Source organism: Dasypus novemcinctus, chromosome 9, assembly GCF_030445035.2.
Source record: "Dasypus novemcinctus isolate mDasNov1 chromosome 9, mDasNov1.1.hap2, whole genome shotgun sequence".
Taxonomy (NCBI): Eukaryota; Metazoa; Chordata; class Mammalia; order Cingulata; family Dasypodidae; genus Dasypus; species Dasypus novemcinctus.
Window position 1 is genome coordinate 59,109,910 of NC_080681.1, and position 25,169 is coordinate 59,135,078.

General features: G+C 36.6%; 1 protein-coding gene and 2 pseudogenes across 3 annotated transcripts in view; 2 read left to right on the plus strand and 1 right to left on the minus strand.

Moving 5' to 3' along the window:
• ANKRD13C (ankyrin repeat domain 13C) overlaps positions 1–25,169 on the plus strand; it is a 140,929-nt gene that overhangs the window by 102,320 nt on the left and 13,440 nt on the right. The window lies entirely within an intron of this gene.
• LOC139439663 (centrosomal protein of 19 kDa pseudogene) lies at positions 10,128–10,748 on the plus strand (annotated as a pseudogene).
• LOC139439560 (N(6)-adenosine-methyltransferase non-catalytic subunit METTL14 pseudogene) lies at positions 13,711–24,721 on the minus strand (annotated as a pseudogene).

Below are 25,169 nucleotides of genomic sequence, written 5' to 3' on the forward strand. Positions count from 1 at the left end.
TTAATACCTTTAGAATCTCTATAACTCCTCTTTAATTCCTGATATTGGTCATTTTTATCTTTATTTGACTTGCCTCATCACTTTGGCTAGAGTTTCCTCAATTTTATATATCTTTTTAAAGAGCCAGATTATGGTTTAATTGCTTTTCTCTATTGTTTTTCTTTTTTGTTTTTGTTTTTTTTTGGTCAGTGATTTCTTTTTATAATTTTTTCTGCTAATTTTGGGTTTAATTTGCTCTTCTTTTTCTAAGATGGAAGCTTATATAATTGATTTGCTATTTATTGTTTTTTTTAAATATATGCAATTAATGATAAAAAATTTCTCCTATACTCTGCTTTAGCTGCATTCCACAAATTTGGATACATTGTGTGTTTTCATTTTTATTCGGTTCAGAAGATTTTCTAGTTAGTTTCCCTTATGATTTTTTTTTTGCCATACGATTAATTTTAGAAGTGTGTTTTAATTTCTAAGTAAGTGGGGATTTTCCTTATATATTTCTGATTTCTAATTTAATTTTCTTGTAGTCAGAGATATGATTTCAGTCCTTTTAATTTGATGATATCTGTCTTATGGCTCAAAATACGTCTTTTGTGTGTGAGTGTTAGAAGTTTCTATACTTGTTCTAGCAGTTGTTGATCAAGGAATATTAAAATGTCTGTTAGTCAATATATGTATCTCCTTTGTTCTATCAGTATTTGCATCATGTATTTTGAAATTTTGTTACTTGATGCATACACATTTAAGATCATATGTCCTCTTGATGAATTGGTCCTTTTATCATTATGGATTATTACTCCTTAACCATGATAATATTCTTCTTCTGAAATCTGCTTTGTCTGATATTAATATAGCCACTTCAGTTCTGTAATATTTCCATGGTCTATCTTTTTCCATCCTTTTACCTTCAGCCTTTCTTGGTCTATATATCTAAAGTATGTTTCTTGTAGTCTTGTAGGAAGTAGCAAGTTGGGTTTTGCTTTCATATTTTTTTAATCCAGTCTGAAAATCTGTGCCATTTAATTGGAATGCTTTAACAATTTACATTTTATAAATGGGTTTAAATCTATAATTATTGTATTTATTTGTCCCATCTCTACTCTGTTCTCTTTTGCTCTTTTCCTGCCTTATTTTGGATTAGTTGAATGTTTTTTTTACAATATGTCTTTAATTGATCGCTGTCTACTTTAATATAATATTACTTCATGAATATTGTAAGCACCTCATAAAAGTATACTTCCTCTTCCCTTCTTCCTTTCTTCATGCTATTGTTGAATACATTTTATTTTCACATATTTTATCAATTCCCCAATTTATTTATTTTTTGTTTTAATTTGCTAAGGTGTAATTTTCCTTCTGCCTGAAAAACTTCCCTTAACATTTCTTATAGTGCATATCTGTTGGTAATTAATTCTCTCAGCTTTACAAAAACTGTTGAAGAAAGAACATAAGCCCCAACCCCACTTCTGTCAGGGAGGAATATGGAGGGGACCTGCATTAGCCTCTCCAGGAAAATACAGGCCACGCCATGGACACCGGTGATCAACCTACTTTGGCAATGCAAGCCACCTCAGGAGCTATTCTGTGGCTGGAATTGGAAGCTCCATTTCCCAAAAAACAGGTGGAAGAAGAGACTGTTGGCCACCAATTTCAACTACTGATTAGTAAATTCATCTGGCTAAAGTATAACCCTAAGAACAGTTAAAGTTCTTAGTGTCCGAGTTGGAAAGAGGTCGGCAGCCACCATTTTGACTCCTTTTTCAGCATGAGGGGAAGCTAGGTTGACTGAAAATCACAGCGATGGTAGGGATCCATTTCTTACAGCCAGATCGATCTGCAATCCTAGCCTAGACTTCAGCCCTACCTCTAGCAAGGAAGCGAACCCCGTTCCAGCCTCTCCAGGTAACTTCAGGTACATTCGGCTTGCACAGACTGAGTAGTCCGAAGTCTCCTGGGGCAACTGCGGTCATTTTGGACCCAGATGGCATAAGTCACTGCCCATACCTACAACTCCACCCATGTCCTAGCAGGGCAGAAAGGGGCATGAAAGTTCATTAGTCTCTCTGACAACTATAGTGTAGGCCTGCATGACTTGGATTATTACACATGGCGTGGCTCTGTCCTGGCCCATGGCAAAGGAGAAAGATGGGAGAAGCGTCATTTGTCCCTGGGGCAATGCTGGAGCCTTGAGATTCACAGCTTATAGCACCAACTACATCCTTGGCTCTTACTACACAACCAACCAGGGGGAAAGGGCAAGAAAGCCCCTAAACTAAAGAAGAAACTGCACCCAGAATAAATACTCAAGTAAGCCAGATCCCAAGACACCAACAAAAAATTACAATCCATATGAAGAAACAGGAAGGGATAGCCCAATTAAAGAAACAAGGTAAGCTTCCAGATGACATAAAGGAGCTAATCATAGTTGAGACATATGATTAGTTGAGACAACTAATCATAGATATTCAAACGAATCTTCTTAATAAATTCAGTGAGATGGCTAAAGAGATTAAGGATATTAAAAAGACATTGGATGAGCACAAAGAAGAATTTGAAAGCATGCATAGGAAAATAGCAGATCTTACGGGCATGAAAGGTACAATACATGAAATTAAAAATACACTGGAACCATATAATAGCAGATTTGAGGAGGCAGAAGAAAGGATTGGTGAGCTTGAAGAAATGACCTCTAAAAGCAGACATACAAAAGAACAAACAAAGAAAAGAATGGAAAAAAATTGAACAAGGTCTCAGGGAACTAAATGACAGGAAGAGAAATGCAAACTTATGTGTCATGGGAGTCCCAGAAGGAGAAGATAAGGGAAAAGGGACAGAAGGAATATTTGAAGAAATAATGGTAGAAAATTTCCCAGGCCTATTGAAGGACATATATATCCAGGTATTCCCATCTGAACAAATCTGAATAGACCAGCTCTGAGACACATACTAATCAGAATGTCAGATGCCAGAGACAAAGAGAGAATTCTGAGAACAGCAAGAGAAAAGAAATGCATTATGTAGGGGATATCCAATAAGATCAAGTGTCAAGTTCTCAGAGACCATGGAGGCAAGAAGACAGTGGTATGATACAGTTAAGATTCTGCAAGAGAAAAACTTCCAGCCAAGAATCTTAAATCCAGCAAGATTGTCTTTTGAAAATGAGGGCAAATTAAAAATATTCCCAGATAAACAGAAAGTGAGAGAGTTTGTAACCAAAAGACTGGCTTTGTAGGAAATACTAAAGAGTGTGTTACAGCCTGAAAAGAAAAGACAGGAGAGGGGCCTGGAAGAGAGTCTAGAGATGAAGATTATATCAATAAAAGTAACTAAAAGTATCAAAAGAGTGGTGAAAACAAAATATGACAGATAAAACTCAAATATTCAGGAATAAACCTAACAATGTAAAGCACTTGTATTCAGAAAACTATAACTCATTATTAAAAGTAATAAAAAAGACATAAATAACTGTAATTGCTTATGCAAGACTAAATATCATTGAGCTGTCAATTCTACTCAAATTGGTATACAGGTTCAATGCAATCCTGATAAAAATTCCACTAGCATTTTTTAAATGAATGGCAAGCACTATCATCAAATTTATTTGTAAGGGTAAGGGGTCCTGAATAGCCAGAAACATCTTAAAAAGGAAAAGCAAAGTTTGAGGACTCTCATTTCTGGACTTCATGTTACCTAGCTAGAGTGGTAAAGGCAGCATGGTACTGGCATAAAGACAGACACATAGACCAAAGGAATTGAGCTGATGGTTCAGAAACAGACCCTCATATCTATGGTCAAGTGATTTTTTGACAATCCTGTCAAACCCATCCAGCTCAGGCAGAACAATCCATTCAACAAATGGTTCTGAGAAAACTGAATATCCTAACCAGAAGAAGGAAAGAGGACCCCCATCTCACACCTTAAACAAAAATTAACTCAAAATGGATAAAAAACTTAAATATGAAAGCAAGAACCATAAAGCTTCTCGAAGAAAATATGGGAAAATATCTTCAAAACCTCGTGGTATGTGGTGGATCGTTAAAGGAAATAAGAGGACTGAGATGGACAACTGACGTTTATGTAGAAATTTTAATGAACTTTACTGTAAAAGTGTGGAAATGTACAGAATTGATGGTAACACATAATAATTAGTAACAGATGGTTTATAAATGGGAATGTGGCAGAAAAGTGTAGGGATGTAAATGCCAGTTGACAGAAAGCTAGAGCATCATCTAGGGGCTGAATAGCACAGTAAAAACAGGTGGATAAGAATTGTGGTTGATGTAACAGATGCAAGAGTGTCCTTTGTGAGCCAGAGAAGATGTACATCACTATTGTAGGGTGTTGGGAATGTGGAGAAGCACAGGGAATATACATCTGGAGTGACCTATGGACTGTGGTTAGGAGTAATAATGTAATCATGCATCTATGCCAAAGATGCACTATGTTGATAATAGGGGAGTATGGAAAAAGTGTGCTAAATGTGTGCTATGGACCTGGTAGTAATCTGGTATTATCTCATAATTTGTAACAAATATTCCATCACAATGTGGTATGTTGGTAGAGGGGTATTGTATGGGAATTCTACACATATGCATGATTGTTTTGTAAGTTTACAACTTCTGTCATAAAAATATATTTTAAAAATAATAATAGGGTGGTTTGGTGAATTACACCAAATATAATATAAGGACTATAGTTAGTAGTAAGATTTTGACAATATTCCTTCATAATTTGTAACAAATGTCTCAACAATGCAAAGTTTTGGTGGTGGCTTGATGTCTGGGACCCCTGTGTGATGTTATGCACGTTTGCTTTGTGGGTTCACAACTTTTATTATGCACTTATTGTTTATGTATATTCATGTATAAATTATACTAAAAAATAATAATAAGAGTAGGGTGGGTTGGGGGAAAAATACTTCGGTTAGTGGTAATAGTTTGAGGATGCTCTTTAACCATTAGTTAAAAATGTTTCACAACAATGCAAGATATTGGTGGTAGGGTGAGGTACAAGTGTCCTATATGATGTTATGAATGTTTGTTTCATAAGTTCACAACTATTACTATATACTTACTGTTTATGTATGACTGATATACTTCAATAAATTAAAAAAAGAACAGTAAAAATTGTCTGAAAAAAGTATTCATTTGTCATAATTTTTGAAATATGTTTTTTCCAGGTATACTGATTTTGGTATCAAAAAAAACTGTCAGATGACAACTTTTGTCTCACTTCTTTAAAGTAGTTAAGTTTTGGCATCTGGATGTCATAGCTTCTAACAGTCTTTGTTCTTCTGTACATAATGTGTTAATGTGTTATTCCTCTGCTGTCCCCAGTCATGTTTATCCCTGATTTTCAGCAATTTGATTATGGTGTGCCTTTGGTATAGTTTTCTTCATCTTTTTTCTACATGGCATTTGTTGAGCTATTTGGGTCTATGGGGTTATTGCTTTCATCACATTTGGAAATTTTTTAAAAAAATTATTTCTGTCCTTTTCTGGAACTCTCATTACAGCTTGATGGTGTCCTACTGTCAGTGACTTTGTTCATTTTTTTTTTTTAGTCTCATTTGTCTATTAAATTGTGAATGTTTTCTACTTATTTTTCTTCATATTTACTTACCTTTTCTTCTATAGTAAATCTGCTGTAAATTCCATTCAGTGTATTCTTCCTATGGGAATAATGTTTTTCATCTGTAGAAGCACAGTTTGGGTCTTCCATTGCTTCCTTTATCGTGTTCATGTTTTCCTTCACTATCTTCAACTTTTGGAATCTACGTATAACAACTACTTTAATGTGCATATATACTAATTTTTTCATTGTTATTTTCTGGGTCTGTTTCTATTGAGTGACTTTTTTGCTAGTCCTTAGTTGTATTTTCCTGGCTCTTTGCATACTTTGTAATTTTTAACTGGATATTAGACATGGTAAATTTTAAGTTTTTGTGTGCTGGATTATCTTGTATTCTTTTAAATTTTTGAGCTCTCTTTTGAGAGGCAATCAAGTTATTTGGAAGCAGTTTGATCCTTTCGAAGCTTGCTTTTAAGCTTGGTTAAGATGGATCCAGAGCAACTTTTAGTTTAAGCCATGTTGCTATGACTTTATTGTTCTGAAGACTCCATCTGAAATGTTGTGTATTAGGAGGTTTTTCTATTGTGGCTGGTGCAAACACAAACTGTTCCTAACCCCGCAAGTGTTTCTGGGATTCTTCCGCTTAGTCCTTTCTGGTAGTTCTTTACCCCTGAATCCAGTAGTTTCCTCACATTCATACACATGTCATTGATGAGATGAAGACCTATGGTACCTTTCTGCAATACTTTGGAGCTCTCTCTTTTTATTTTGTCCTCTCTAGTATTTTGTCCTGCAAATTATAGCCTTCCCAAACTCAGGTTCCTCCTCCCTATGCTATAAACTTTCTTTAGGCTATGTGCATGTGTGCTTGTGGAGCTTTCCTTATTTGTTTCCTTTCTCCTAAGGATCAGTATCCTGCACTACCTATCATCCAATGCCTGAAAATCTTTGTTGCATGCATTTTTTTTTTGATACTCTGATTAAGAAAGGAGGGTAAATAATTTTCCCTTTTATTCCATTGTAGTTGGCCTGTAAATATTTGATAAATGACTATACTGTTCATATTACCTTTAATTTATCTTTTTCCATTTATTTTTGCGAATGTGACAGTAAACAGTTTCTGAATTATTAAACATTGAGTGTGAGCTTAGGTTTTGCTTTCCTTGTCTGTGCAGTTAAATAAAAATTTCTTAAATGTAGCTGGTAAAAGAAAGATATGAATACTTTTGAAAAATTTTTATACTAGTGTTAATTTTCAAAAGCATTTTATTAATTTATTTTACCTATCATGAGTAATTTATTAACAACTAATGGCTGTAGCTATGTTGTTATTTGTCTGCTAAATTGTATTTTTATTTGTTTTAGAATAAATAAAATATGTGGCTTATATTCCATTTGAAATTTTCATACAGGAAAATTGAAGAATTACATTTGAGTATCTTTTTGGAATTCAGTTATAAAACCTTAGAAGAAATTTAAAGAAAATAGTAATTCTATTAGATATTCATCTATAAATATAATTTAATTTTGGTTGAATCAGTTAAGGGGTAGGATACATGATCTTCAAAATAGAATCAGTTTATATATAGTCAACAGTGGGCACGAAAGGACAAAAGAAACATTTGTTCAAATTTTAATTCTTTATAGCCTATATAATAAGCTTTTAATGAGATTATGCATATATACCTAACCAGTTATATACACATACTCATATATATATACATATACATAAGTTTATCATGTGAACATAAAAATGGGTGAAAAAGAATAAAGGGAATGATCTATGATATTCAAGAAACATTCACAGCTTTAATGTTGAACTGGATCCTTAAGTGTTTTGATAAAAACATCATAATGGCAGCTAGGTCTCATCTGGTAATATAAAAAGTGAATTAAGTTTGGAAATATGCATATGCTATCTTAACTTTCATGTCAGGGTGAAATGTAGGTTAGATACTCGTATATATTTAATTTGTGACCATTTTGTGCAAAATTGCCACATTTTTTTAGAAAAGAAGTTAAGATTTAAAGAAATTGTCAAAAATTACAAAACTAGAAATAGCAAAGATATGTTTTGATTACAGGACTCTGATCTAAATTCTATTCTTTTCTAAGTAATTTGCTTCCTAGGCTGTCTTTGTCATAAACTCTTCTTTCAAAAATTTTTAGCAATTCTTCTTTCTTTTTTTTGTCTTTATTTTTTTTTTTAATGTTACATTCAAAAAATATGAGGTCCCCATATACCTCCCATCCCCCTTACCCCACTCCTCCCCCCATAACAACCTCCTCCATCATCATGGGACATTCATTGCACTTGGTGAATACATCTCTGAGCACCGCTGCACCTCATGGTCAATGGTCCACACCATAACCCACCCTCTCCCAGAGTCCACCCAGTGGGCCATGGGAGGACATACAAGGTCTGATAACTGTCCCTGCAGCACTACTCAGGACAACTCCAACCCCCGAAAATGCCCCCACATCACATCTCTTCCTCCTACTCTCTACTCTCAGCAGCCACCATGGCCACTTTCTCCACACCAATGCCACATTTTCTTCGATTACTAATCACAATAGTTCATGTATAGAATATCAATAAGTCCACTCTAATCCATACTCTATTCCTCCATCCTGTGGACCTTAGAATGGTTGTGTCCACTCCACATCTATGTCAAGGGGGGGCTTAGATTCCACATGGATGCTGGATGCAATTCTCCTGCTTTCAGTTGTAGGCACTCTTGGCTTCCTGGTGTGGTGGTTTACCTTCTTCACCTCCATGTTAGCTGAGTGGGGTAAGTCCAATAAACCAGAGTGTAGGAGTTGCAAGTCTGTTTTGAGGCTCAGGGCCTGGCTATCACATGGTCAGTCCAGAGATTCAGGTCCCCTGGGTGTATACTAAACCCCAGCACCAACTACAGATCCATTAAAAGTAACAAGAGAGGCTCGTGGACAAAGATTACATCTGAGTCCAGCTCCATCACACAGAAACACAATCTTCAAAGTAGGGCCAACTGACATGGCACTGAACTCCATCTGCCATGACCATAGAACCTGTGGGTCTCTGTAGCCCTCAGAAGAACCAATTCTTTCAAAAAGTCTTAAAGTTGAAGCTGTGAAAAGATATAGGGGAAATAAATAATAAATAATCCTGGAAAGAAATTATTGGTCAATGTAAATATCAGTACTGCAGTTTCGTCAATGATATACATAAACACACAGCAGTAAAAAAATATATTCCTGTTTTTTCAGCTTTGGAAGTTTCAAGAATGTACAAAATACATACGACTATTCTTTTTTTGTGTGTAAATAATGATACTTAATAAAATTCAGTAAATTCAATTAAAACTTGATTTACAGTATAAAAAGAGAAATGGCAACATAAAGTCTTATACAACAAACTGATGTGCAAAACCAGTCCCTTACAAATGACACACTAGATGGTTTTAATAAAAGACAACTATGGTTCCATTTTCCAAGCTTGTTCTTAAATTGAGAGATTTCTGTAATTGTTTTGCACATTGAACTTTCTCCATAACAAGTGTAAAGATAGATGTCATTTCCTTATCACCAAGTTACATTATTCCTCAGAATGTTTAAATCAAGCAGTTGATAACCAGGTGTCTTTCTTGTTGTCTCTGTTGCTTTTATTTTGCTAAGGAATACAAAACTGCTTTGAAGGTCAATCCAAGTTCACGTCCTCACCAAAATTCTAGTATTTGGCTATTTGCCCTTATATTTGCTTCTAAGGAAATGTGATTAAGAGTTGGATGGAGGAATAAAATATGAATTAGAGTGGACTTACTGGTATTATACTCTAGAACTATTGTGACTAGTAATGAAAGAAATTGTAGCATTGATGTGAAGAAAGTGGCCACGGTAGTTGCTGAGGGCAGGGAGAGGGAAGAAGAGATGTGATATGGGGGCATTTTTGGGACTTGGAGTTGTCCTAAATAATATTGCAGGGACAGATGCTGGACATTATATATCCTGCCATAACTTACTGAATGGACTGGGGGAGAATGTAAACTACAGTGTAAACTATTATCCATGTGATGCAGTAGTGCTCCAAAATGTATTCACCAAATGCAGTGAATGTGCCACAATGAAGAAAGAGATTGTTGATGTGGAAGGAGTGGGGGGGTGTGTGGGGTATATGGAACCTTTTATATTTTTTAATGTAACATTTTGTGTGATCTATGTATCTTCAAAAAAAAATACAATTAAAAAATAAATTTATTAATTTTAAAAAGGTATCTGTAGCTACAAACTCCTCTTCCAGGTATTTGTGGATTCGGGCCTCTTGCTCAGAAGTTCATGCCGTGTCCACATGTCCACAGCTATGGGCTGTGACTGTTGCTTCTTTCTAGCAGTGCCAGCCTCCTCCTGGCTGCAGTTTCAGGGTAACGGCTCTTAAATGCACTGCAATTGGATGGAAACATCCCCATCATGGCAGTTTTAGACGTTAGACTGCAAAAGATGCACTTTCTGTACTTCTCTAAGGGAAGCCATTATGCAACTAACTCATTTTCATCAGATTTCCTCTGATTTATCCTGAAGGAATGATATGTACTTCAAGAAATGTGAAATTGGATTCCAGCCTCCAGCTATTACATTAATCTATGAGGGTGAAATCAAGAGGGAAAGTTACCAGTGCATCATGCCAGCTCTGAAACTTTTCAGAGTTTTCTGACTGCAACAGAGCTTCTGAATAACTAAAGAATAATCCACGATTCAAGAATTACCTGGAACAAGTATCCCTGAAACTAGAGAAGTTATTCAGTTTTTTTAGGAGGTTACTTGAAGGAGCAGCAGAGATGATGGTGCAAATTCAAAAGGAAATAACCATTGATCCTGAGGAAGACCTGAACAAATTAAATGACAAGAAACTTGCCAAAAGGAAGAGCATTGTAAATGAACTTTTTGAGAAAAATCAGAAAAAAGATGATCCAAATTTTGTTTATGACATGAGGTTGAGTTCCCACAGGATGAACAACTGTAGTCCTGTGGCTGGAACACTGAGTCAGCTGATGAATTCTGATACACTCACAAAATTTATTGGGTTAGCAGAAACTCCGTGTTTACACAAAGAGCATAGAACATAGATTGATTATAGCAAAATCTATAAAGAATATTAAATGTACATATTGGGTCATAATTGGATTGATTGTATTACTTCTCAAACCCAGGATATTTACAGCATCTCCTATTTAGGTGCATAAGGAATATAGAGAAAATGGAATATAGGAATCTGTCTTTAAGGAGCTTACAGTCTAAGTAGAAGATAAGTCAAAAACTTTTAAAAAGCAAATAACTTTATTAGACAGCAAAAACTGTAAAAGTAATTATTTACTCTACCTGCCAATCCCTCTCTTTATTATACAAGTCCCATTAAAAGGATCATTTTTTTTAACAATATCACCAGGAACTTAAAATGGTCATGTCTCGTATGTGTATTAGATAAATGTAGCAAAAGAATTTCATATCCACATCGTACTCCATTGTATAGATATAATATAAAAGCTGACCTTACGTTGTTTCTGTGTTTTACTATTACCAATAAATAACCTTGTACATACATTGCACATGTACAATTATATTTATAGAATAAATACGTAGAGGAGACCTGCTGGGTCAGAAGTGTATCTTAAATTTTAAGAGATATTACTAAGTTATCAACAGAGATTCATTCATTCAGATCTGTACTTACTGAGCACCAACTATATGCTAAATCTCTACTATTCTAGGGTCTTCAGATATATGAATATATATAACAAAGTCCTTGCCTTTACAGAGTTTACGGTCTGGTTGGGGAGGAAAAGATGATACACATACAGAAAATAATGTCAGATAAGTGGTCTTCTTCAAAAAGAATAAAATAAGAATGATGGAGGAGATGGGAGTTATTACTGTTTTAGGTTAGGGGATCAGAGACCTCACTGAGGAGGTGACATTTGAGCAAAGGCCTGACGGAGGTGGAAAAATTGATGTGTAATTTCAGGTATAGGAAAAGGCAAATACGTAGGCCCTGGGGCTGGAGGGTGCTTCCCTGTTTGAGAAAGAGTCAGGAGGCCAATGTGGCTAATACAGATTAAGCAAGAGACAAATGGCAGTTGATGAGGTTGGGGTGGATTTTACCAATGCTTAATACTAACCTTAAAGTTTATACCAGCTTAAGCTATCAGCAGTATATGAGAATTCCTGCTTTCCCCATATGTTTATCCAGAGAAGGTATTATCAAAGTGTTCATCTTTGTCAATCTTATAATTTTAAAATGATATCGTAATTTAATTAGCATTTCTTTTATTATAAGTGAGACTATCTTCATACATTTAAAGAGGTTTTATTTTATTTTTTTCTAATTGACTTGTAAAAGTTCTTTATTAAGGAAATTAGTCATTGGTCTATGAGTTGCAAATATTTCTCCATCTTGTCATTTGTCCCTTGGTTTTGTTTGTGATACATTTTCCAAGCAATTTTTAAAAAAGTGGTTAAATTGATAAATATTTTTCTCTAGGCTTCTGCATTTTATGTCATATGTAGAAAGGCATTCTTCACTCAAACATTATAAGAAAAAAATTTCATGATTTTTTTTTTTGTATACAGGAATTTATTTTTATAAATTAATTTTATAAATTAAATGCGAGGTGTGAATCCAACTTTATTTTTTCCCAGATGCCCATCCATTTGTCCTGAAACCACTATTTAATTGCCTATCTTCTCCAGTTGATTTGAAACACCACTTTTATTATATATGAAATTCTCATATGTATCAAAATAGTTACTTTTGATGATCGTAATATCCTTTGCAATGCCCATCCCAATCCATGGTTTGTTTGTTTATTTGTTTATTTTTAGGAGGTACTGGGGATTGAGACTAGGACCATGTACATCGGAAGCAGGTGCTTAACCACTGAGCTATATCCGCTTCTCAGTAAGAGTTGTTTTTTCATTTGTTTTTAGGAGGTACCAGGGATTGAACTCTGAGCCTCACGCAAAAGCAGGTGCTTAACCACTTAAGCTATATACATCCACTCCCCCCTCCCCACTCCATGGTTTTTGATATTTACTCAATGTGTCTCACGAGTCCACTGGGCCAAAATAGACTATAACTTTTGCTTTTGAGGCATTAAATATTTTAGATAAAGCAATTAAACTAGTGTATATGAGATAGAGGTACTGACTATAACTAGAGCAAAAGGGGGAGATCATGCAGTTATTTTTATTGTTTTTACCTCTGTGTTTCTTGCTTATCCAAAGCTAATACTTCCTCAGAGCTCTTTTGAAAAGGTTTCCATTGTAAAATTTTTGTTTTTTTGTTTAAAATTTTAAACATATACCAGAGTATAAAAGTAAATTGTGAAAATTCTTTGCTTATCTCTGTTCCCCAGTTTCCACTCTGCAGAGAAATTGGTTCCCCTAGAAGGTTCTGAAATCCCTTCTCTTGTGATCTTGCTTCAGTTCTTTCTCTCCCTCCACCACCTCTCATTTTCAGCTTCATTCTCTCCTGGGTCATTCTCTGCAGTCTGTAAACATATGGAAGTCTCTTCCATATTAAAACAAAAACAGGGAAGCGGACTTGGCCCAGTGGTTAGGGCATCCGTCTACCACATGGGAGGTCCGCGGTTCAAACCCCTGGCCTCCTTGACCCGTGTGGAGCTGGCCCATGTGCAGTGCTGATGCGGGCAAGGAGAGCCATGCCACACAGGGGTGTCCCCCGTGTGGGGGAGCCCCATGCGCAAGGAGTGCGCCCTGTAAGGAGAGCCGCCCAGCGCGAAAGAAAGCCTGCCCAAGAATGGTGCCACACACACACGGAGAGCTGACACAACAAGATGACGCAACAAAAAGAAACACAGATTCCCATGCTGCTGACAGCAACAGAAGCGGACAAAGAAGATGACACAGCAAATAGACACAGAGAACAGACAACCGGGGCAGGGGAAGGGGAAATAAATAAATAAATCTTTAAAAAACAAACAAATAAAAAAACAAAACACAAAAACAAAATAACAACAAAAAGATATACCTGTAGCTTAGAAAAACTAAAGAAAAGTACAAGTTGGAATTGAGTTCTAAAATATGTCTCCCAATCAGAATTCAAACTGAAATTAAGAATTTAGAGGGGCATTAATAGGATCAGTATCTTCAGAAAATATTGAGTGGAAAGCCACCCCTGTGTATTCCTCCATGGCCCCCTCTAAAACCACCTCTTTCTCCTCTAAAGTTACATCAATTTCTTTCTTGTCTACAACCAGCAGAGTTCCACCTCTTCCACAACCCCTGGGTACTCCATCTCCCTGATGAGATTTAGATTTGGGAGGAGATAACTTTGGTCTAAGTCTCGCAATTTCTTCTGTACATCCAGTTAAGTAGGAATTAGGGGTGCTGAAATAGGATTTGCATGTTTCTGCATTATAGTTGCTATTTGTATGGTCTACTGTTAAGCCAGCCTGGACAAATTGTACTGTCTCCTCCAAAAAGATGAAGGCTTCGTTTACCAAGGCAAAAACGTTCAATTATATGAGGTATTTCTACAGGTTTTTCTATATTGCCAATTTATGGTTCTTCTGTGATAATTAAGTCAATGTCAACATTAGATGAATGAAGTCCCTATCTGTGCTATACTTAATGGTTTCTTTGATCCCCATATGTCGGTGTTCCTTTGTTCTTTGGAAGGCAGCCTTTAGATCTAAAGTCTTAGTCTTCTCAGGATTTTTAAAATTGATTTTAATTATTTAAATATCTTCATATCTTCTGTAGTTCCCTTGCATAAACACACTTTTCCAAGGTCCAGTCCATCTCCAGAACCACACCAAAGAAAAAGAAATGATCGAGGTGCACTAATCTCATCAGTTTCTAACTTCATAATATCATCCCTAGTCCAGCATTTTTTCATTAGTAGTGATACCAGTCTCTCAGTAATATTCTTCTAAAGGGGGTTCCAAAAGAATCACATCAAGTTTGGTTGTTAATTCTCTGATGTCAAAAGCTTCTGTATTGCTTGTAAGTGCAGAGGAAGGGTGATAGACATAGATATGAAGTCATTCTTAAGTTTACTGAGTTCCCTAAGTTTAGGGCCTTTTTAAAATCTATTAGCTATCCTACATCCCTGATGAAATTCTGAAGTCTATGTCCAGTGTCTACAAAATATTGACAGTAATCATGGGGATTTAAGTTCTGTGTCCTCTTAAGAAAAGTACTAGAATCTTCGTAAATCTCTTCTTCATATGGCAAATTCTCTTCCTCTTGTTTCATTTCCAACTTATCCTTCTATTCTTCCATTTTGTCTTCATCAGTCTCTCTTTCATCCAGATACTTATGTTTTGCATTTGGAGCAGAGGTATCATAGGAAACCCTGCAAGTTTCTCTTGTTTCACAATTTCTCTCTGCTCATCTTTGCTATTTAACACAGCACCAATGCCGTCTGCACTTTCAGCTCCCAACTGCTGTGCCAGGAGCTGTTGCCGTAGCTTCTGCCGCTTCCGGATCTCCTGCAAGCGGCTGTCCCTGACCCAACACCTGTTTTCCACTACCCCAAAAACTTGGCAATGTGCGGGTGAGACCCTGCTCAGTCTTCTGAGTTGGTGAAACACTAGATTCGCCAGGAGCTTCCATCAGGTGGGTATCCCCTTACCCCTTCATCAGATCATATACCTATTCTTAATATTTTCAAAGACATGAAAATATTACATATTAAACCTGCATTTTAATGGAAGTTCCTAAAAGTGAATGTCTAGTCCTTTTCAGAACGAATCTTAGTCTTTATTGTAAATGAATAGCTTTTGGGTTTCTTCTTTTTTTCCAGCCAAATATTTGTTCCATTTGTTATATGAATTAGCTTATAGGTAGTGTTTTGAGGAATTGCCATTTGACTAGTTTCACCATTCTTCATCCTCTTCGTCCTCATTCTCTTGCTTTCAAGATTTGGTTCTAATCTTTAGGTGTATTGATTGGAAATTTTAAGTGCCCAGACATTGTCTTAGGCAGGGGTGCTCTCAAGGGCTCTAGAGACATCCAGATACTATAGACAAGGCACACAACTCCATGAAATCAGCAACCCATCGGTGGGCCTTAACCTTGGAATATATAACCTTTTTACCCAGTGTAACAAAGTTAGACTTGCTTATAATTTCCCTACACATGATTCCTTTACTCTTTTTATTTGAACCTATAATTAGCATTATATCCATTAAATATGTGTCCCAGAGACTTAAATCTTCGGTCTATTCATATGCCAGTTGAATCCTGAATCTTCGCAGAGTTGTGGCCAACACCTTCTCTGGTTCATCGGACTCACCCAGGGTAACTAACAAAATATTGATAGACAACCCCCATCCCCCCAAAACAAAGGTTATCTACAATGGAAAGCACAACAGTTCCTTCCATCTACCCCATAAGATTTAAGTCTCCTCTTAATCTGAAGCAGAGTAGGCATCACCATCCCCAAATCCTCAAGATTGAAGAATCAACAAACATGAAGGGGGAATGCAACCATGGACCAAAGTAGACTTTTTATTATTGTAGTAACAGAAGAACTTGTAATATTGATATAAAGATAGTGGTTACCAGAGATTGAGGGGAGGGGGAAGGAAGAATAAGTGGAACATAGGGCATTTTTAGGCATTGGAATTGTTCTACATGATATTGCAATGACAAATACAGACCATTATTCATTTTGTGAAAAACCTATAAAATTGTATGGCAAAGTGTAAACTATAATGTAAACCATAGACCATGGTTAATAGCAGTCCTGCAATATTTGTTCATCAACTGTAACACATGTATCACACTAATGTAAGGTGTTATTAATAAGGGAAAATGTGGGAGGAGGAGGTGTGAGGTATATGGAATCTCCTATACTTTCGATACAACTTTTTGTAATATAAAACTTCTTTAAAAATAAAGTTTATTATAAAAAAAAAGAAATTTTCTTAGGTCTTGAATACTTGTTCCTATATTTGTAATGCTTTTTCTCCTTTTTTAACCAATTATTGATGGATGAGAGAACAATACCTGGTTTATACCGTAGATATAGAATCACTGATAAATGCATATATTGTATGCTAGCTATATATACAAACTAATGAATTATGCCCTATGATTGAATATAGTTTTTCTTTATATGTAAATTCTAATTAGGAACACATGATATAAAATACATGAACTTAAAACTTCCAGAATATTTGCCATCTTTTTTTTTTTTTTAAAGATTTATTTATTTATTTAATTTCCCCCCCTCCCCTGGTTGTCTGTTCTTGGTGTCTATTTGCTGCGTCTTGTTTCTTTGTCCGCTTCTGTTGTCGTCAGCGGCACGGGAAGTGTGGGTGGCGCCATTCCTGGGCAGGCTGCTCTTTCTTTTCATGCTGGGCGGCTTTCCTCACCGGCGCACTCCTTGCGCGTGGGGCTCCCCCACGCGGGGGACACCCTTGCGTGGCATGGCACTCCTTGCGCGCATCAGCGCTGCACATGGCCAGCTCCACACGGGTCAAGGAGGCCCGGGGTTTGAACCGCGGACCTCCCATATGGTAGACGGACGCCCTAACCACTGGGCCAAAGTCTGTTTCCCCATTTGCCATCTAAAATACTGGAATTTCTAGTATTTTTAGGTTCCAGCAAACTTCTTACTTTTAGTTATGAAGGAGGCATGATGGCATTTCAGTAACAGAGGCTATTGACTTGGGGAAGTAACTTTAGAAAGCTCTCTGGTGTCCTATGGCAGTTTTCTTATCTTCTCATTTCATTAGCCAGCCTTGGCAACCATATAGAGAGGGACACTGGACAATTCAGCTAGAAATGTCAGTATATAATAAAGGATCAGTTAGAATAAATATAAACTAGAAAAGACATTATTAGAATACAGTGGTATTCATAATGATGAGGTAAAGTGCTCAATAAAAAGTTTAAATTGTATTTATTAAGCCCTTTACTAAGATGAGGACTATATGATGCACAATTTAGAAAGAATTCCATTGGAAACAGTAAAAATTTACTTAGAGAAGTAAGTGTATTACCAGAAAAGAAAATACTTACATGACATGCTACATTATTTAATCATGCCTGTCAACTGAGTTTTACTATGGAAACATAGAACATATATAACCAGTTATAACAAATTATACAAGTATTAAATATAGTGCAACCAAGAGTAGACAAATTTAAAGAAGTGATATTGCTTAAAGAAATTGTAAGAGTGGGGAAGCAGATGTGGCTCAAGTGATTGGGCTCCCATCTACTATATGGAAGGCCCAGGGTTCAATTACCAGGGCCTCCTGGTGAAGGCACACTGGCCTGCATGGTGAGCTGGGCCAGTTGGAGTGCTGGCTTACTCAAGAGTGCTGCCCTGCACAGAAGTGCTGGCCTGCACGGCAAGTTGGCCTGAGCAGAGAGCTAGAACAGCAAGAAGAGACAACAAAAAGAGACACAGAGGAGAGACAATAAGATATGTACTATACTGGGGAGCTGAGGTGGCGCAAGAGATTGAGCACCTTTCTCCCACTCTGGAAGATCCCAGGATTGGTTCCTGATGCTGCCTAAAGGGAAGACAAGCACACACAGAAAAACACACAGCGAATGGGCGAAGAAAGCAGATGGGCGGTGGGGTGGGGCAGAATAAATAATAAACCTCAAAAAAAAAAAAAAAAGAAATTGAAGGAAAATTGATCATGATCTCCTTAGTAGCTAGAGACTTGGTTAGAGGTGGGGTTTGCTTTTGCAGAGGTTCTAGGTTGGAGCAGAAGTATTGAATTTTTCCAATTTTTCCTAGTATTCAGTGTTCTGTTAGCATGTGTTGCTGCCTTCAGGAGCATCACCATCCATTGTTTTACCTAATATTTTGCCACAGAATTAATGAGGGTCACTAGTTTTGAGTCTACTTCCTGCTTGTCATTCTGTTAAGCCATTGCCACATATTTAGGACCTATTACAAGTATATTATCCTACTTCATATATTAAATTTAGTATTAGTTATGATATGTTTGGCTGTTTATAAGAGATCCCCCCAAAAAGAGTGAATTAAACAAGATAGAAGTTTATTTTCTCTCATGTAAAAATATGAGTTTGTGTGGTTTTCTGTTTTGAGGGTTCATCACACGTCCAGCCCTTTTTTTTTTCTTTTTGTCATATTTCTCAGACCCTTATCCATGTGATATAAGATAGTTTATCAACAGTTTTATATTCCAACCAGCAAGAATAGTAATTCCTATTAGTAATTAGGAGGGAGAGGGCACGCCTGTACCTTTTGAGAACCCAATCAGAAGTTTCATTTACCACTCAGCTCATGTTCTATAGGTTATAACTTAGTCATATGGTGACACCTAGTTGCAGGTATGGCTAGAAAAGAAGGCTTTGTTCTGGGAAGTCATATGCCTTGCCAAAAATTTGGAAGAGATGTTCTTTTACAAAGAAGAATGGGAGAGAACAGATACTGCGGACACAGTTACCAGGCATTGGCACGCCATAAATGGACACATACTTGATGTTTCAGTGTTAAATTCTTACCCAAATCTATACCTTCAACTCTGACCTTTTTTAAAAGCATCAGATCTGTAATATTTTGCCTACCTTTACTTTTGTAAATGTAAGTGTCTAAAACTTAGTATGTTTAAATCATGCCTAGCACTTCTGGGAAGACGGTGGACTGAAAAGAGAGGAGACTCTCTTCTCTCCCAGAAAAATAGGTAGAGAACAAGCACAAATGACATATTAAAAAATCTTCTAGGGTTTAGGACACCAGGGGAAAGCTAGACAATACCCAGAAGAGAGAGGGGCAAAGGAAAATAATTGCAATGGCAAAACTGAGTTAAAAGCTGCAACTGCAACTGTTAGCATCCTCCCCAACCCTATAGACACTTTTGAATTCTCATGCCCTTGGGCCCCAGACAATGGGGGGGTGGGGAGGGGTGGGCCAGGGTAGGCATCGGGGATCCACCTCCCTAGGAAAGGGGAGAGAGAAAGACACAGCCTAAAGCTAAGCTTTTGATGCAAACATTTGGTCTGCTGTGTCCCAGGAGCCCATCCAGGCTGGGTGAGGCCACACCATTGTTTACCTTGGTAGCTGGCAAGGGACTAAAGAGATCCAACCCTCTACCTTCCTCTCTACTGACTGGGACTGGTTGTTGAGGGTGCAGAAGGGGGTAGAATTACTTCCTACTTGGAAAAAAGGAAAGGGCTACCAGCAAAGGTTGAAGAACTGCCTCTTAAGAATGTTTGAATTATGCGGCTCTTAGCCTCCAGGAAGGATCCTCTATCAGATTGACCCTGTCAGTGTTAGAGCAAACATAACCGACCAGGCTTTATACTGATACGGCTACTGAAGGGCACCATCTGCATATGGATCAAGGAAGTGCACATGAGGAAATTAAATGTAAATAAGTAAGAGAGGCTTTTTCCTGCCTTTATAGCCTCTGTCCCCAGTGCCCTTAGAAGTGGGTCTGAAACCCATTACTGAGTTCATGGCCCATATTTGAGCAACTAATAGGGATAATCTTAAAGACCCAGAACAGGTTGAACAAAGAATCAAAGAATAGCAATAACACACAGCCTCCTACCACTAAAACCCTACAAAAAAGAGAGAAATTGAGCATCTGAGTAAACTCACAATCCTATTCAGATGCCTAGACAGCAGCAAAAAATTACAAACCATACTAAGAAAATGGAAGAAATGGCCCAAGCAAAGGAATATTTCAAAGCCTGAGATTAGACTCAGGATTTGAGACAGCTCATCAACTGGACTTAAACAAATTTCCAAAATCAAACTGATGAGTTGAAAAACAATATGGCTAAAGAGATAAAGGACATCAAGAAAACACTGAGAGGGAAGCGGATTTGGCTCAACTGATAAAGCATCTGCCTACCACATGGGAGCTTCAGGGTTCACACCCAGGGCCTCCTGACCCATGTGATGATCTGGTCCATATGCTCTGCTGATGTGTGCAAGGAGTGCCATGCCATGCAGGGGTGTCCCCCCCGTAGGGGAGCCCCACGTGCAAGCCCCACGTGCACCCCGTAAGGAGAGCCACCCATTGTGAAAAAAAGTGCAGCCTACCCAGGAGTGGCATCACACACATGGAGAGCTGACAAAGCAAGATGACGCAGTGAAGAGAGACATAGATTCCTGGTGCTGCTGACAAGAATCCAGGTGGACACAGAAGAACACACAGCAAATGACACAGAGAGCAGACAATGGGGGGGGGGGGGCAGGCGGGGAAAGGGAGAGAAATAAAAATAAATAAATAATAAATCTTTAAAAAAAGGAAAGAAAACACTGATAGAGCACAAAGTATAATTTGAAAACCTGAATAGAAATGTAAAAGAGCTCATGGGAATGAAAGAAAAAGATAGGTGAGATAAAAAACTCATTAGAGGCATAAACAGCAGACTTGAAATGGTAGAAGAAAGAATACATGATAAAGAAGACAGAATAGCTGTAATTGAAGAAAGAGAACAGAGAAAGAATGGAAAAAATTGAGCAGGGGTTCAGGGAGTTGAATGGTAACATGAAACACAACAACATATGTGTCATGGGAGTTCCAGAAGGAGAAGGGAATGGAAAAGTGGCAGAAAAGACTATTTGAGGAAATAATGACTGAAAAATTCTCACCTCTCATGAAAAAAATGAATTTACATGTCCAAGAGGCACAGCATACCCCAATCAGAATATCTAAATAGATCTACTCAAAGACACATACTTCTCAGAATGTCAAATGTCAAAGAGAAATTCTGAGAGCAGCAAGGAAGAAGCAGACCATCACATGTAAGGGATTTCCAGTACGTCTTAGCATGGATTTATCATCAGAAACCATGGAGGTGAGAAGACAGTGGTATGTTACAATTAGAATATTGAAAGAGAAAAACTGCCAGCTGAGAATTCTCTATCCAGCAAAATTGTCTTTCAAATATGAAGGTGAGTTTAAAACATTCACAAACAAACAGAAACTAAGAGCATTTGTAAAAATAAATCCATCTTTGAGGGAAATATAGAGGGAGCCTTACAGGCTGAAAGAAAAAGACAGGAGGGAGAGGCTTGGAGGAGAGTATAGAGGACAAGAATAGCAGAAAGGATAACCAAAAGACTAAAAAAGATAGACAAAAATAAGATATAGTATATAAAACCAAAGAACAAAATGGTGGAAGTAATAATGCATTTATAGTAATATCATTGAATGCAAATGGATTAAACTACCCAAAGGATACAGACTGACAGAATGAATAAAAATAACACGAGCCATCCAATGCTGCCTACAATAGACTCACCTTAGACTGAAAGATACAAACCAGCTGAAAGTGAAAAAGATACTCCATGCAAACAGTATCCAAAGAAGAGCAGGGGTAGCTATACTAGTATTGGACAAAACAGACTTCAATATAAAAAAGTTTTATCAGATAAGGAAGGCCATTATATATTAATAAAAGGGATGATCCACCACCAAGAAGAAATAACAGTCATAAATATATATGTATCTTATGTGTGTACTGCAAAATATAAGACAAACTCTGATAAAACTGAAGGGAGAAATAGAAATCTATACCATAATAATTGGAAGCTGTAACATACCACTCACATCATTAGATAGAACAACTAGACAGAAAATCAACAAGGAAACAGAACTTGAACAATATGATAAACAAGCCAGACCTAACATTCAGAACCTTGCACTGAAACTCAGTGGGTTATACATTCTTCTCAAGTGCTCATGAATCTCATTCTTTGAGAAGATCAATAAAATTGACAAACCCTTAGCTAGACTAACAAAGAATAAAAGAGAGAAGATGCAAATAAATACAATCAGAAATGAATTGGGGAAGTTTCAACTGACCCCACCGAAATAAAAAGGATCATAAGAGAATATTATGAGAAAATAGATGCCAATAAACTAGACAACTTAGATGAAATGGACAAATTACTACAAATGTACAACCAACCTACACTGACCCTACAAGAAATAGAAGAATAAACCAGTCACATTTAAAGAGTCTGAATCAGTTACCAAAAACTCCTAACAAAGAAGAGTCCAGGACCAGATGGCTTCACAGGTGTATATTACCAAACATTTTGAGAAGAATGTACATCAATTCTCTTTAAATTGAAGAGAAAGAAAAATTACCCAACACATTTCATGAAGCTGACATCGCCCCAATACCAAAGCCAGATAGATACTACAAGAAAAGAAAATTGCAGACCAATATCTATAATGAACAAAGATAAAAAATTCTCAAGAAAATACTTGCAAATACAATCCAACAGCATATCAAAAGAGTTATACGCCAGACCAGTTGGGATTTAACCTGGTTTGCAAGTGTGGTTCAGTATAAGAAAATCAACATAGTACACCACATTCACAAAAAAATTGAAGGAAAAGAAAATGACACATGATCATCTCGACCTATACAGAAAAGGCATTATCAAAAATCCAGCATCCTTTCTTGATAAAAACACTTCTAAAGATAGGAATAGTAGGAAAATCTCTCAATATGATAAAAGGCATATATGAAAAACCCACAGCCACTATCAAAATCAGTAGGGAAAGGTTGAAAGCTTTCTCTCTAAGATCAGGAACAAGACAAGGATGCCCAGTGTCACCAGTATTATTTAACATGGTGCTAAAAGTCTTGCTAAAGCAATATGACAAGAAAGAGAGAGAAAAAAAGGCATCCAAATAAAAAAAGAGGAAGTAAAACTCACTATTCACAGGTGGCATGATTCTTTATTTTAGAAAATTCTGAAATGTCTATGACAACACTACTTTGAGCTAAAAAACAAGTTCAGTAAAGTGGTAGGATACAAGATCAACAAGCAAAAATCAGTAATGTTTCTGTATACTGGTTTTGAACACTGAGGAGGAAATCAGGGGGAACATTCTATTTATAATAGCAACAAAAAGACTCAAATACCTAGGAATCAGTGTAACCAAAGAAGTATAGGACTTACCTGCAGAAAACTACAAAACAATGCCTAAAGAAATCAAAGAAGATCTAAACAAATGTAAAGATATTATGTGTTAATAGACTGGAAGACTAAATATCATGAAGATGTCAATCCTACCCAAACTGATTTATAGATTCAATATAATACCAATCAAAATTCCAACAGCCCCCTTTACAGAAATAGAAAAGGCATTTACCAAATTTATTTGGAAGGGAATGTGCATCCAAGTAGCCAAATCATTCTAAAAAGAAGAGTGACTTGGAAGGAATTTCACTGCCTGACATTGAAACATAATACAAAGCTACAGTGGTCTAAACAGCATGATGTTTGTACAGTGTTGACCTCTATGGTCAGCCAGTTTTCAACAAACCTATCAAAGCCATGTTAATGGACAAAAGAGTTTCTTCAACAAATGGTGCTGGGAGAACTGGGTATCCATAACCTTAAGAAAGAGGTCCCCTATATCATTCCCTATACTAGAATCAACTCCACATGGGTCAAAGACCTAAGCATAAAAGCCACGACCATAAAACTAGTACAAAAAATATACGGAAACATCTTAAAGATCTTGTGGTAGATAGTGGTTTCTTGGATCTTACATCCAAGGTCCAAGAAAAAAAATAGATAGTGAGACCTTAAAATTAAATACTTTTCACCTCAAAAGACTTTGTCAAAAGGATGAAAATGCAGCCAACTCAATGGGAGAAAATATTTGGAAATCACATATCCGATAACGGTTTAAAATTGAAGATATATAAGGAGATAATACAACTTCACAATAAAAAAACAAAAGACCCTATTTAAAAATGGGCAAAAGACTTGAAAAGACAATTGTCCAAGATAAATGGCAAAAAAAAAAACACAACAACAACAAAAACCAAAACCCAAAACAAAACAAAAAAAGTGTAAAAAATGTTCAACATCACTAGTGGTTAGAGAAATGCAAATCAAAGGGACAATGAGATACCATCTCACACCTATTAGAATCACCACTATTCAAAAGACAGAAAATTATCAGTGTTAGAAAGGGTGTGGAGAGATAGGCACACTTATTCACTGTTGTTGGGAATGTGGAATGGTACAGTCACTGTGGAGGACTGTTTGGTAGTTCCTAAAGAATTTGTATATAGATTTACCACATGACCCTGTAATACCACTCCTTGGAGGTATTATTCTGAGACCAGTGACACGAACCAACATCTGCACAGCGATGTTCATAGCTGTGTTATTCATGATTGCCAAAAGTTGGAAGCAACCCGGTGTCTGTTAACTGATGAATGGATAACAAATTTTGGTGTTTTTACACATGATGGGATATTAGGCAACTGTAAGAAGAAATGAAGTCATAAAGGATATGACAACATGAATAAATCTGAGGACATTATTGTCTGAAGCAAGCTAGACACAAAAGGACAAATATGGTATGATTGTGCTACTATGACCTAAATATATTGTGTGGTCTCATGGAATTAATAACTTGAATATGGGTCATCAGAAAATAGAATGAGGTTATAGAATGTAAACATAGGCTTAATCTATGCAGAATGGGTAAAAAGGATGTGTTTTAGTCTATAAATGAATAGAAAAGGTGAAAGCACAACATATTTGTTACTAGGAGTACCATTATGTGGATATGACACTGGTTTAAAGGAAAAGCCTAAGGCCATGTATATTTCTAAAA